At 41.0% G+C, this 14,868-nt stretch overlaps 1 protein-coding gene across 1 annotated transcript in view; it reads right to left on the bottom strand.

The window, feature by feature from the left end:
- The window catches only part of LOC110531229 (plexin-A2-like), a 435,878-nt gene that overhangs the window by 13,275 nt on the left and 407,735 nt on the right, over positions 1 to 14,868 (bottom strand). The gene's annotated exons all lie outside the window — the stretch shown is intronic.

Below are 14,868 nucleotides of genomic sequence, written 5' to 3'. Positions count from 1 at the left end.
AATCTCTGTCTCCCCATCTGTCTCTCTTTCCCCATCTCTCTCTCTCTGTCTCTCTCATCATATTACTCTCTCTCCCCATCTCTCTCTCCCCGTCTCTCTCTCTCTCACCATCTCTCTCTCTCTCTCTGTCTCTCTCTTATCATATCACTCTCTCTCCCCATCTCTCTCTGTCTCTCTCTACCCTATCTCTCGCTCCCTCTCTCTCCCCCATCGCTCTCTCCCCCATCTCGCTCTCTGTCTCATCATATCACTCTTTCTCACTCATATTATCTCTCTCTGTCTCTCTTCCTCTCGCTCTCTCTTTCATATCATCCCTCCCTCTGAATAGATCTGTGAGAGAGAGAGACAGACAGGGAGAGAGAGAAAGAGAGAGAGAGAGAGAGAGACGTGGCTCTCCTCTTAAAATAAATCATTGTCTCTTTCCTGCTGTCCCCACACTGTAAGGGTCTCAGTCACAGTCCTAATCAATGCATCAAAAGATCTCTAATATGTAAAGCCCTCCAGCCATCCTCCCCTTTTCTGTCCTTTCTTCTCTCCCCTCTTCCAATCTCAGTTCCCTCATTCCTTTGACACTAAGGAATGGTGCTCTTCCTCCTCTCCTCCTCTCCAGTCTTCCTAATTAGCAGTTATTTCCTTCCCGACAGTGTGTGTGTGTCTGTTTGAGTCTGTGAGCGGTCTCGTGGGACTCTAGATCAGTGTCAGATCTCTCTCACCTGGCTTCTAAGGACAGCGCAGGACAACAACGCCCCAGAGCACTACAGAGACTTTCGTCTCTAAGTGGTATGTTCTAAAGACCAGCAGTTGTCTTTAGGTTGGCCTCTGGGGACCTTTGGGTCTGGCAGGATGTGTGTATATGTCTCTCTCTCTCTGTGTGTGACAGTGGGGTGAATTGAGGTCTCAAATCCCATCTTATGACACTGTCAGGTGCCTACCCTCTCTCTCTTTCTTCCTCTCTTCTCCATGGGGGAAGATTACTCTTCAGCTCTGTGACCACAGCATCAGGCTTCAGGCTACCTGAGGTGGGTATGAGGGCCGCAGGTGTGTGTGTTTGTGAGGCGTCAGGGGGGAACGTGTAGCGGGTTATTGGGGGGCGGGAGATCGCTGGCACAGTAAATTGAGACGAGATGCTAAGTGCTGAACGTTAAATTGATATAAATCAATCAGCTGGATGTCAGGCACATCTCTGCCTGCTGTACCAGGCTATGATTGATGGGGGTGGAGCCAGAGGAGGAGCGGCTGTTTTCTAAAGCTGTACAAAACACACACACAAACGCACAAACAGACACAGACACACAGATACATAGACATGCACACACACATATACACACACACACACAAACACACTAAAAAACACCCCATTTCACCGTCTTATTGCTATTTCATGAGTTTGGTCAAATATTAAACAAGTTCTTTGTAGTAAAACAGATTGAAGCAACCCTTGTGTGGAATACTGTTGAGGATGGAATACTGTTGAGGATGGAATACTGTTGAGGATGGAATACTGTTGAGAATGGAATACTGTTGAGGATGGTATACTGTTGAGGATGGTATACTGTTGAGGATGGTATACTGTTGAGAATGGAATACTGTTGAGAATGGAATACTGTTGAGGATGGAGTACTGTTGAGAATGGTATACTGTTGAGGATGGAATACTGTTGAGGATGGAATACTGTTGAGGATGGAATACTGTTGAGGATGGAATACTGTTGAGGATGGAATACTGTTGAGAATGGAATACTGTTGAGGATGGAATACTGTTGAGGATAGAATACTGTTGAGGATGGAATACTGTTGAGGATGGAATACTGTTGAGGATGGAATACTGTTGAGGATGGAATACTGTTGAGGATGGAATACTGTTGAGGATGGTATACTGTTGAGGACGGAATACTGTTGAGGATGGTATACTGTTGAGGATGGAATACTGTTGAGGATGGAATACTGTTGAGGATGGAATACTGTTGAGGATGGAATACTGTTGAGAATGGAATACTGTTGAGGATGGTATACTGTTGAGGATGGAATACTGTTGAGAATGGAATACTGTTGAGAATGGAATACTGTTGAGGATGGTATACTGTTGAGGATGGAATACTGTTGAGAATGGAATACTGTTGAGAATGGAATACTGTTGAGGATGAAATACTGTTGAGGATGGAATACTGTTGAGAATGGAATACTGTTGAGAATGGTATACTGTTCAGGAAAGAATACTGTTGAGGACGGTATACTGTTGAGGATGGCATACTGTTGAGGATGGTATACTGTTGAGGACGGAATACTGTTGGGGACGGAATACTGTTGAGGACGGTATACTGTTGAGGATGGAATACTGTTGAGAATGGAATACTGTTGAGGATGGTATACTGTTGAGGATGGAATACTGTTGAGAATGGAATACTGTTGAGAATGGAATACTGTTGAGGATGAAATACTGTTGAGGATGGAATACTGTTGAGAATGGAATACTGTTGAGGATGGTATACTGTTCAGGAAAGAATACTGTTGAGGACGGTATACTGTTGAGGATGGAATACTGTTGAGAATGGAATACTGTTGAGAATGGAATACTGTTGAGGATGGTATACTGTTGAGGATGGAATACTGTTGAGGATGGAATACTGTTGAGAATGGAATACTGTTGAGGATGGTATACTGTTCAGGAAAGAATACTGTTGAGGATGGAATACTGTTGAGGATGGAATACTGTTGAGAATGGAATACTGTTGAGGATGGTATACTGTTCAGGAAAGAATACTGTTGGGGACGGAATACTGTTGAGGATGGAATACTGTTGAGGATGGAATACTGTTGAGGATGGAATACTGTTGAGGATGGAATACTGTTGAGGATGGAATACTGTTGAGGATGTAATACTGTTGAGGATGGTATACTGTTGAGGATGGAATACTGTTGGGGACGGAATACTGTTGAGGATAGAATACTGTTGAGGATGGAATACTGTTGAGGATAGAATACTGTTGGGGACGGAATACTGTTGAGGACAGAATACTGTTGAGGATGGAATTCTGTTGAGGATGGTATACTGTTGAGGATGGAATACTGTTGAGGATGGTATACTGTGGAGGATAGAATACTGTTGGGGACGGAATACTGTTGAGGACAGAATACTGTTGAGGATGGTATACTGTTGAGGATGGAATACTGTTGAGGATAGAATACTGTTGGGGACGGAATACTGTTGAGGACGGTATACTGTTGAGGATGGAATACTGTTGAGGACGGAATACTGTTGAGGATAGAATACTGTTGAGGATGGAATACTGTTGGGGACGGAATACTGTTGAGGACAGAATACTGTTGAGGATGGAATTCTGTTGAGGATGGAATACTGTTGAGGATGGTATACTGTTGAGGATGGAATACTGTTGAGGATGGTATACTGTGGAGGACGGTATACTGTTGAGGACGGAATACTGTTGAGGATGGAATACTGTTGAGGATGGAATACTGTTGAGGATGGTATACTGTTGAGGACGGAATACTGTTGAGAATGGAATACTGTTGAGGATGGAATACTGTTGAGGATGGAATACTGTTGAGGATGAAATACTGTTGAGGATGAAATATTGTTGAGGACGGAATACTGTTGAGAATGGAATACTGTTGAGAATGGAATACTGTTGAGAATGGAATACTGTTGAGAATGGAATACTGTTGAGGATGGAGTACTGTTGAGAATGGAATACTGTTGAGGACGGTATACTGTTGAGGACAGAATACTGTTGAGGATGGAATACTGTTGAGGATGGAATACTGTTGAGAATGGAATACTGTTGAGAATGGAATACTGTTGAGGATGGAGTACTGTTGAGGACGGTATACTGTTGAGGACAGAATACTGTTGAGGATAGAATACTGTTGAGGATGGAATACTGTTGAGAATGGAATACTGTTGAGAATGGAATACTGTTGAGGATGGAGTACTGTTGAGGATGGAATACTGTTGAGGATGGAATACTGTTGAGGACGGTATACTGTTGAGAACGGAATACTGTTGAGGACAGAATACTGTTGGGGACGGAATACTGTTGAGGACGGAAAACTGTTGAGGACAGAATACTGTTGAGGATGGAATACTGTTGAGGACGGTATACTGTTGAGGATGGAATACTGTTGAGGATGGAATACTGTTGAGGACGGTATACTGTTGAGGACAGAATACTGTTGAGGATGGAATACTGTTGAGAATGGAATACTGTTGAGAATGGAATACTGTTGAGGATGGAGTACTGTTGAGGATGGAATACTGTTGAGGACGGTATACTGTTGAGAACGGAATACTGTTGAGGACAGAATACTGTTGGGGACGGAATACTGTTGAGGACGGAAAACTGTTCAGGACGGTATACTGTTGAGGATGTAATACTGTTGAGGATGGTATACTGGATGGTATACTGTTGAGGATGGAATACTGTTGAGGATGGTATACTGTTGAGAATGGTATACTGTTGAGGATGGTATACTGTTGAGGATGGAATACTGTTGAGGATGGAATACTGTTGAGGATGGAATACTGTTGAGGATGGAATACTGTTGAGGATGTAATACTGTTGAGGATGGAATACTGTTGAGGATGTAATACTGTTGAGGATGGAATACTGTTGAGGATAGAATACTGTTGGGGACGGAATACTGTTGAGGACAGAATACTGTTGAGGATGGAATTCTGTTGAGGATGGTATACTGTTGAGGATGGAATACTGTTGAGGATGGTATACTGTGGAGGATAGAATACTGTTGGGGACGGAATACTGTTGAGGATGGTATACTGTTGAGGATGGAATACTGTTGAGGATAGAATACTGTTGGGGACGGAATACTGTTGAGGACAGAATACTGTTGAGGATGGTATACTGTTGAGGATGGAATACTGTTGAGGATAGAATACTGTTGAGGATGGAATACTGTTGGGGACGGAATACTGTTGAGGACAGAATACTGTTGAGGATGGAATTCTGTTGAGGATGGAATACTGTTGAGGATGGTATACTGTTGAGGATGGAATACTGTTGAGGATGGTATACTGTGGAGGACGGTATACTGTTGAGGACGGAATACTGTTGAGGATGGAATACTGTTGAGGATGGAATACTGTTGAGGATGGAATACTGTTGAGGATGGTATACTGTTGAGGACGGAATACTGTTGAGAATGGAATACTGTTGAGGATGGAATACTGTTGAGGATGGAATACTGTTGAGGATGAAATACTGTTGAGGATGAAATATTGTTGAGGACGGAATACTGTTGAGAATGGAATACTGTTGAGAATGGAATACTGTTGAGAATGGAATACTGTTGAGAATGGAATACTGTTGAGGATGGAGTACTGTTGAGAATGGAATACTGTTGAGGACGGTATACTGTTGAGGACAGAATACTGTTGAGGATGGAATACTGTTGAGGATGGAATACTGTTGAGAATGGAATACTGTTGAGAATGGAATACTGTTGAGGATGGAGTACTGTTGAGGACGGTATACTGTTGAGGACAGAATACTGTTGAGGATAGAATACTGTTGAGGATGGAATACTGTTGAGAATGGAATACTGTTGAGAATGGAATACTGTTGAGGATGGAGTACTGTTGAGGATGGAATACTGTTGAGGATGGAATACTGTTGAGGACGGTATACTGTTGAGAACGGAATACTGTTGAGGACAGAATACTGTTGGGGACGGAATACTGTTGAGGACGGAAAACTGTTGAGGACAGAATACTGTTGAGGATGGAATACTGTTGAGGACGGTATACTGTTGAGGATGGAATACTGTTGAGGATGGAATACTGTTGAGGACGGTATACTGTTGAGGACAGAATACTGTTGAGGATGGAATACTGTTGAGAATGGAATACTGTTGAGAATGGAATACTGTTGAGGATGGAGTACTGTTGAGGATGGAATACTGTTGAGGACGGTATACTGTTGAGAATGGAATACTGTTGAGGACAGAATACTGTTGGGGACGGAATACTGTTGAGGACGGAAAACTGTTCAGGACGGTATACTGTTGAGGATGTAATACTGTTGAGGATGGTATACTGGATGGTATACTGTTGAGGATGGAATACTGTTGAGGATGGTATACTGTTGAGAATGGTATACTGTTGAGGATGGTATACTGTTGAGGATGGAATACTGTTGAGGATGGTATACTGTTGAGGATGGAATACTGTTGAGGATGGTATACTGTTGAGGATGGAATACTGTTGAGGACGGTATACTGTTGAGGATGGTATACTGTTGAGGATGGTATACTGTTCAGGAAAGAATACTGTTGAGGATGGTATACTGTTGAGGATGGAATACTGTTGAGGATGGTATACTGTTGAGGATGGAATACTGTTGAGGATGGTATACTGTTGAGGATGGTATACTGTTGAGGATGGTATACTGTTCAGGAAAGAATACTGTTGAGGATGGTATACTGTTGAGGATGGAATACTGTTGAGGATGGTATACTGTTGAGGATGGTATACTGTTGAGGATGGTATACTGTTCAGGAAAGAATACTGTTGAGGATGGATTACTGTTGAGGATGGAATACTGTTGAGGATGGAATACTGTTGAGGATGGAATACTGTTGAGGATGGAATACTGTTCAGGAAAGAATACTGTTGAGGATGGAATACTGTTGAGGATGGAATACTGTTGAGGATGGAATACTGTTGAGGATGGTATACTGTTGAGGACGGAATACTGTTGAGGATGGTATACTGTTGAGGACAGAATACTGTTGAGGATGGAATACTGTTGAGGATGGAATACTGTTGAGGACAGAATACTGTTGAGGACGGAATACTGTTGAGGATGGTATACTGTTGAGGACGGAATACTGTTGAGGATGGTATACTGTTGAGGAAAGAATACTGTTGAGGATGGAATACTGTTGAGGATGGAATACTGTTGAGGATGGAATACTGTTGAGGATGGAATACTGTTGAGGATGGAATACTGTTGAGGATGGTATACTGTTGAGGATGGAATACTGTTGAGGATGGAGTACTGTTGAGGACGGTATACTGTTGAGGACAGAATACTGTTGAGGATGGTATACTGTTGAGGATGGTATACTGTTGAGGATGGTATACTGTTGAGGATGGTATACTGTTGAGGATGGTATACTGTTGAGGATGGAATAGTGTTGAGGACGGTATACTGTTAAGGATGGAATACTGTATAATACTGTTGAGGACGGTATACTGTTAAGGATGGAATACTGTATAATACTGTTGAGGACGGTATACTGTTGAGGATGGAATACTGTATAATACTGTTGAGGACGGTATACTGTTGAGGATGGTATACTGTATAATACTGTTGAGGACGGTATACTGTTTAGGATGGAATACTGTATAATACTGTTGAGGATGGTATACTGTATAATACTGTTGAGGACGGTATACTGTTGATGATGGAATACTGTTGAGAATGGAATACTGTTGAGAATGGAATACTGTTGAGGATGGAGTACTGTTGAGGATGGAATACTGTTGAGGACGGTATACTGTTGAGAACGGAATACTGTTGAGGACAGAATACTGTTGGGGACGGAATACTGTTGAGGACGGAAAACTGTTGAGGACAGAATACTGTTGAGGATGGAATACTGTTGAGGACGGTATACTGTTGAGGATGGAATACTGTTGAGGATGGAATACTGTTGAGGACGGTATACTGTTGAGGACAGAATACTGTTGAGGATGGAATACTGTTGAGAATGGAATACTGTTGAGAATGGAATACTGTTGAGGATGGAGTACTGTTGAGGATGGAATACTGTTGAGGACGGTATACTGTTGAGAACGGAATACTGTTGAGGACAGAATACTGTTGGGGACGGAATACTGTTGAGGACGGAAAACTGTTCAGGACGGTATACTGTTGAGGATGTAATACTGTTGAGGATGGTATACTGGATGGTATACTGTTGAGGATGGAATACTGTTGAGGATGGTATACTGTTGAGAATGGTATACTGTTGAGGATGGTATACTGTTGAGGATGGAATACTGTTGAGAATGGTATACTGTTCAGGAAAGAATACTGTTGAGGATGGTATACTGTTGAGGATGGAATACTGTTGAGGATGGTATACTGTTGAGGATGGAATACTGTTGAGGACGGTATACTGTTGAGGATGGTATACTGTTGAGGATGGTATACTGTTCAGGAAAGAATACTGTTGAGGATGGTATACTGTTGAGGATGGAATACTGTTGAGGATGGTATACTGTTGAGGATGGAATACTGTTGAGGACAGAATACTGTTGAGGATGGAATACTGTTGAGGACGGTATACTGTTGAGGATGGAATACTGTTGAGGATGGAATACTGTTGAGGACGGTATACTGTTGAGGACAGAATACTGTTGAGGATGGAATACTGTTGAGAATGGAATACTGTTGAGAATGGAATACTGTTGAGGATGGAGTACTGTTGAGGATGGAATACTGTTGAGGACGGTATACTGTTGAGAACGGAATACTGTTGAGGACAGAATACTGTTGGGGACGGAATACTGTTGAGGACGGAAAACTGTTCAGGACGGTATACTGTTGAGGATGTAATACTGTTGAGGATGGTATACTGGATGGTATACTGTTGAGGATGGAATACTGTTGAGGATGGTATACTGTTGAGAATGGTATACTGTTGAGGATGGTATACTGTTGAGGATGGAATACTGTTGAGAATGGTATACTGTTCAGGAAAGAATACTGTTGAGGATGGTATACTGTTGAGGATGGAATACTGTTGAGGATGGTATACTGTTGAGGATGGAATACTGTTGAGGACGGTATACTGTTGAGGATGGTATACTGTTGAGGATGGTATACTGTTCAGGAAAGAATACTGTTGAGGATGGTATACTGTTGAGGATGGAATACTGTTGAGGATGGTATACTGTTGAGGATGGAATACTGTTGAGGATGGTATACTGTTGAGGATGGTATACTGTTGAGGATGGTATACTGTTCAGGAAAGAATACTGTTGAGGATGGTATACTGTTGAGGATGGAATACTGTTGAGGATGGTATACTGTTGAGGATGGTATACTGTTGAGGATGGTATACTGTTCAGGAAAGAATACTGTTGAGGATGGATTACTGTTGAGGATGGAATACTGTTGAGGATGGAATACTGTTGAGGATGGAATACTGTTCAGGAAAGAATACTGTTGAGGATGGAATACTGTTGAGGATGGAATACTGTTGAGGATGGTATACTGTTGAGGATGGTATACTGTTCAGGAAAGAATACTGTTGAGGATGGAATACTGTTGAGGATGGTATACTGTTGAGGATGGAATACTGTTGAGGACAGAATACTGTTGAGGATGGTATACTGTTGAGGATGGTATACTGTTGAGGATGGTATACTGTTGAGGATGGTATACTGTTGAGGATGGTATACTGTTGAGGATGGTATACTGTTGAGGATGGAATACTGTTGAGGAAGGTATACTGTTAAGGATGGAATACTGTATAATACTGTTGAGGACGGTATACTGTTAAGGATGGAATACTGTATAATACTGTTGAGGACGGTATACTGTTGAGGATGGAATACTGTATAATACTGTTGAGGACGGTATACTGTTGAGGATGGTATACTGTATAATACTGTTGAGGACGGTATACTGTTGAGGATGGAATACTGTATAATACTGTTGAGGATGGTATACTGTATAATACTGTTGAGGACGGTATACTGTTGATGATGGAATACTGTATAATACTGTTGAGGACGGTATACTGTTGAGGATGGAATACTGTATAATACTGTTGAGGACGGTATACTGTTGAGGATGGTATACTGTATAATACTGTTGAGGACGGTATACTGTTGAGGATGTAATACTGTATAATACTGTTGAGGACGGTATTCTGTTGAGGATGGTATACTGTTGAGGATGGTATACTGTATAATACTGTTGAGGACGGTATACTGTTGAGGATGTAATACTGTATAATACTGTTGAGGACGGTATTCTGTTGAGGATGGTATACTGTTGAGGATGGTATACTGTTGAGGATGGTATACTGTATAATACTGTTGAGGACGGTATACTGTTGAGGATGGAATACTGTATAATACTGTTGAGGACGGTATACTGTTGAGGATGGAATACTGTATAATACTGTTGAGGACGGTATACTGTTAAGGATGGAATACTGTATAATACTGTTGAGGACGGTATACTGTTGAGGATGGTATACTGTATAATACTGTTGAGGACGGTATACTGTTGAGGATGTAATACTGTATAATACTGTTGAGGACGGTATACTGTTGAGGATGGTATACTGTTGAGGATGGTATACTGTATAATACTGTTGAGGACGGTATACTGTTGAGGATGGAATACTGTATAATACTGTTGAGGGCGGTATACTGTTGAGGATGGTATACTGTTGAGGATGGTATACTGTATAATACTGTTGAGGACGGTATACTGTTGATGATGGAATACTGTATAATACTGTTGAGGATGGTATACTGTTGAGGATGGAATACTGTATAATACTGTTGAGGACGGTATACTGTTGAGGATGTAATACTGTTGAGGCCGGTATACTGTTGATGATGGAATACTGTATAATACTGTTGATGATGGAATACTGTATAATACTGTTGATGATGGAATACTGTATAATACTGTTGAGGACGGTATACTGTTGATGATGGAATACTGTATAATACTGTTGAGGACGGTATACTGTTGATGATGGAATACTGTATAATACTGTTGAGGATGGAATACTGTTGAGGATGGAATACTGTTGAGGATGAAATATTGTTGAGGACGGAATACTGTTGAGAATGGAATACTGTTGAGAATGGAATACTGTTGAGAATGGAATACTGTTGAGAATGGAATACTGTTGAGGATGGAGTACTGTTGAGAATGGAATACTGTTGAGGACGGTATACTGTTGAGGACAGAATACTGTTGAGGATGGAATACTGTTGAGGATGGAATACTGTTGAGAATGGAATACTGTTGAGAATGGAATACTGTTGAGGATGGAGTACTGTTGAGGACGGTATACTGTTGAGGACAGAATACTGTTGAGGATAGAATACTGTTGAGGACGGTATACTGTTGAGGACAGAATACTGTTGAGGATAGAATACTGTTGAGGATGGAATACTGTTGAGAATGGAATACTGTTGAGAATGGAATACTGTTGAGGATGGAGTACTGTTGAGGATGGAATACTGTTGAGGACGGTATACTGTTGAGAACGGAATACTGTTGAGGACAGAATACTGTTGGGGACGGAATACTGTTGAGGACGGAAAACTGTTGAGGACAGAATACTGTTGAGGATGGAATACTGTTGAGGACGGTATACTGTTGAGGATGGAATACTGTTGAGGATGGAATACTGTTGGGGACGGTATACTGTTGAGGACAGAATACTGTTGAGGATGGAATACTGTTGAGAATGGAATACTGTTGAGAATGGAATACTGTTGAGGATGGAGTACTGTTGAGGATGGAATACTGTTGAGGACGGTATACTGTTGAGAACGGAATACTGTTGAGGACAGAATACTGTTGGGGACGGAATACTGTTGAGGACGGAAAACTGTTCAGGACGGTATACTGTTGAGGATGTAATACTGTTGAGGATGGTATACTGGATGGTATACTGTTGAGGATGGAATACTGTATAATACTGTTGAGGACGGTATACTGTTGAGGATGGTATACTGTTGAGGATGGTATACTGTATAATACTGTTGAGGACGGTATACTGTTGAGGATGTAATACTGTATAATACTGTTGAGGACGGTATACTGTTGAGGATGGTATACTGTTGAGGATGGTATACTGTATAATACTGTTGAGGACGGTATACTGTTGAGGATGGAATACTGTATAATACTGTTGAGGACGGTATACTGTTGAGGATGGTATACTGTTGAGGATGGTATACTGTATAATACTGTTGAGGACGGTATACTGTTGATGATGGAATACTGTATAATACTGTTGAGGATGGTATACTGTTGAGGATGGAATACTGTATAATACTGTTGAGGACGGTATACTGTTGAGGATGTAATACTGTTGAGGCCGGTATACTGTTGATGATGGAATACTGTATAATACTGTTGATGATGGAATACTGTATAATACTGTTGATGATGGAATACTGTATAATACTGTTGAGGACGGTATACTGTTGATGATGGAATACTGTATAATACTGTTGAGGACGGTATACTGTTGATGATGGAATACTGTATAATACTGTTGAGGACGGTATTCTGTTGAGGATGGAATACTGTATAATACTGTTGATGATGGAATACTGTATAATACTGTTGATGATGGAATACTGTATAATACTGTTGAGGACGGTATACTGTTAAGGATGGAATACTGTATAATACTGTTGAGGACGGTATACTGTTGAGGATGGTATACTGTATAATTCTGTTGAGGACGGTATACTGTTGAGGATGTAATACTGTATAATACTGTTGAGGACGGTATACTGTTGAGGATGGTATACTGTTGAGGATGGTATACTGTATAATACTGTTGAGGACGGTATACTGTTGAGGATGGAATACTGTATAATACTGTTGAGGACGGTATACTGTTGAGGATGGTATACTGTTGAGGATGGTATACTGTATAATACTGTTGAGGACGGTATACTGTTGATGATGGAATACTGTATAATACTGTTGAGGATGGTATACTGTTGAGGATGGAATACTGTATAATACTGTTGAGGACGGTATACTGTTGAGGATGTAATACTGTTGAGGCCGGTATACTGTTGATGATGGAATACTGTATAATACTGTTGATGATGGAATACTGTATAATACTGTTGATGATGGAATACTGTATAATACTGTTGAGGACGGTATACTGTTGATGATGGAATACTGTATAATACTGTTGAGGATGGAATACTGTTGAGGATGGAATACTGTTGAGGATGAAATATTGTTGAGGACGGAATACTGTTGAGAATGGAATACTGTTGAGAATGGAATACTGTTGAGAATGGAATACTGTTGAGAATGGAATACTGTTGAGGATGGAGTACTGTTGATAATGGAATACTGTTGAGGACGGTATACTGTTGAGGATGGAATACTGTTGAGGATGGAATACTGTTGAGAATGGAATACTGTTGAGAATGGAATACTGTTGAGGATGGAGTACTGTTGAGGACGGTATACTGTTGAGGACAGAATACTGTTGAGGATAGAATACTGTTGAGGACGGTATACTGTTGAGGACAGAATACTGTTGAGGATAGAATACTGTTGAGGATGGAGTACTGTTGAGGATGGAATACTGTTGAGGACGGTATACTGTTGAGGATGGAATACTGTTGAGAACGGAATACTGTTGAGGACAGAATACTGTTGGGGACGGAATACTGTTGAGGACAGAATACTGTTGAGGATGGTATACTGTTGAGAACGGAATACTGTTGAGGACAGAATACTGTTGGGGACGGAATACTGTTGAGGACGGAAAACTGTTGAGGACAGAATACTGTTGAGGATGGAATACTGTTGAGGACGGTATACTGTTGAGGATGGAATACTGTTGAGGATGGAATACTGTTGAGGACGGTATACTGTTGAGGACAGAATACTGTTGAGGATGGAATACTGTTGAGAATGGAATACTGTTGAGAATGGAATACTGTTGAGGATGGAGTACTGTTGAGGATGGAATACTGTTGAGGACGGTATACTGTTGAGAACGGAATACTGTTGAGGACAGAATACTGTTGGGGACGGAATACTGTTGAGGACGGAAAACTGTTCAGGACGGTATACTGTTGAGGATGTAATACTGTTGAGGATGGTATACTGGATGGTATACTGTTGAGGATGGAATACTGTTGAGGATGGTATACTGTTGAGAATGGTATACTGTTGAGGATGGTATACTGTTGAGGATGGAATACTGTTGAGAATGGTATACTGTTCAGGAAAGAATACTGTTGAGGATGGTATACTGTTGAGGATGGAATACTGTTGAGGATGGTATACTGTTGAGGATGGAATACTGTTGAGGACGGTATACTGTTGATGATGGAATACTGTATAATACTGTTGAGGATGGTATACTGTTGAGGATGGAATACTGTATAATACTGTTGAGGACGGTATACTGTTGAGGATGTAATACTGTTGAGGCCGGTATACTGTTGATGATGGAATACTGTATAATACTGTTGATGATGGAATACTGTATAATACTGTTGATGATGGAATACTGTATAATACTGTTGAGGACGGTATACTGTTGATGATGGAATACTGTATAATACTGTTGAGGACGGTATACTGTTGATGATGGAATACTGTATAATACTGTTGAGGACGGTATTCTGTTGAGGATGGAATACTGTATAATACTGTTGATGATGGAATACTGTATAATACTGTTGATGATGGAATACTGTATAATACTGTTGAGGACGGTATACTGTTAAGGATGGAATACTATATAATACTGTTGAGGACGGTATACTGTTGAGGATGGTATACTGTATAATACTGTTGAGGACGGTATACTGTTGAGGATGTAATACTGTATAATACTGTTGAGGACGGTATACTGTTGAGGATGGTATACTGTTGAGGATGGTATACTGTATAATACTGTTGAGGACGGTATACTGTTGAGGATGGAATACTGTATAATACTGTTGAGGACGGTATACTGTTGAGGATGGTATACTGTTGAGGATGGTATACTGTATAATACTGTTGAGGACGGTATACTGTTGTAACGGTTTTCTGTATGAGAAGGAGAGTCGGACCAAAATGCAGCGTGT

The sequence above is a fragment of the Oncorhynchus mykiss genome, chromosome 9 (assembly GCF_013265735.2).
Source record: "Oncorhynchus mykiss isolate Arlee chromosome 9, USDA_OmykA_1.1, whole genome shotgun sequence".
NCBI classification, from domain to species: Eukaryota; Metazoa; Chordata; class Actinopteri; order Salmoniformes; family Salmonidae; genus Oncorhynchus; species Oncorhynchus mykiss.
Note: the sequence above shows the minus strand (reverse complement) of the source record. Positions and strands in the feature narration are given on the sequence as shown.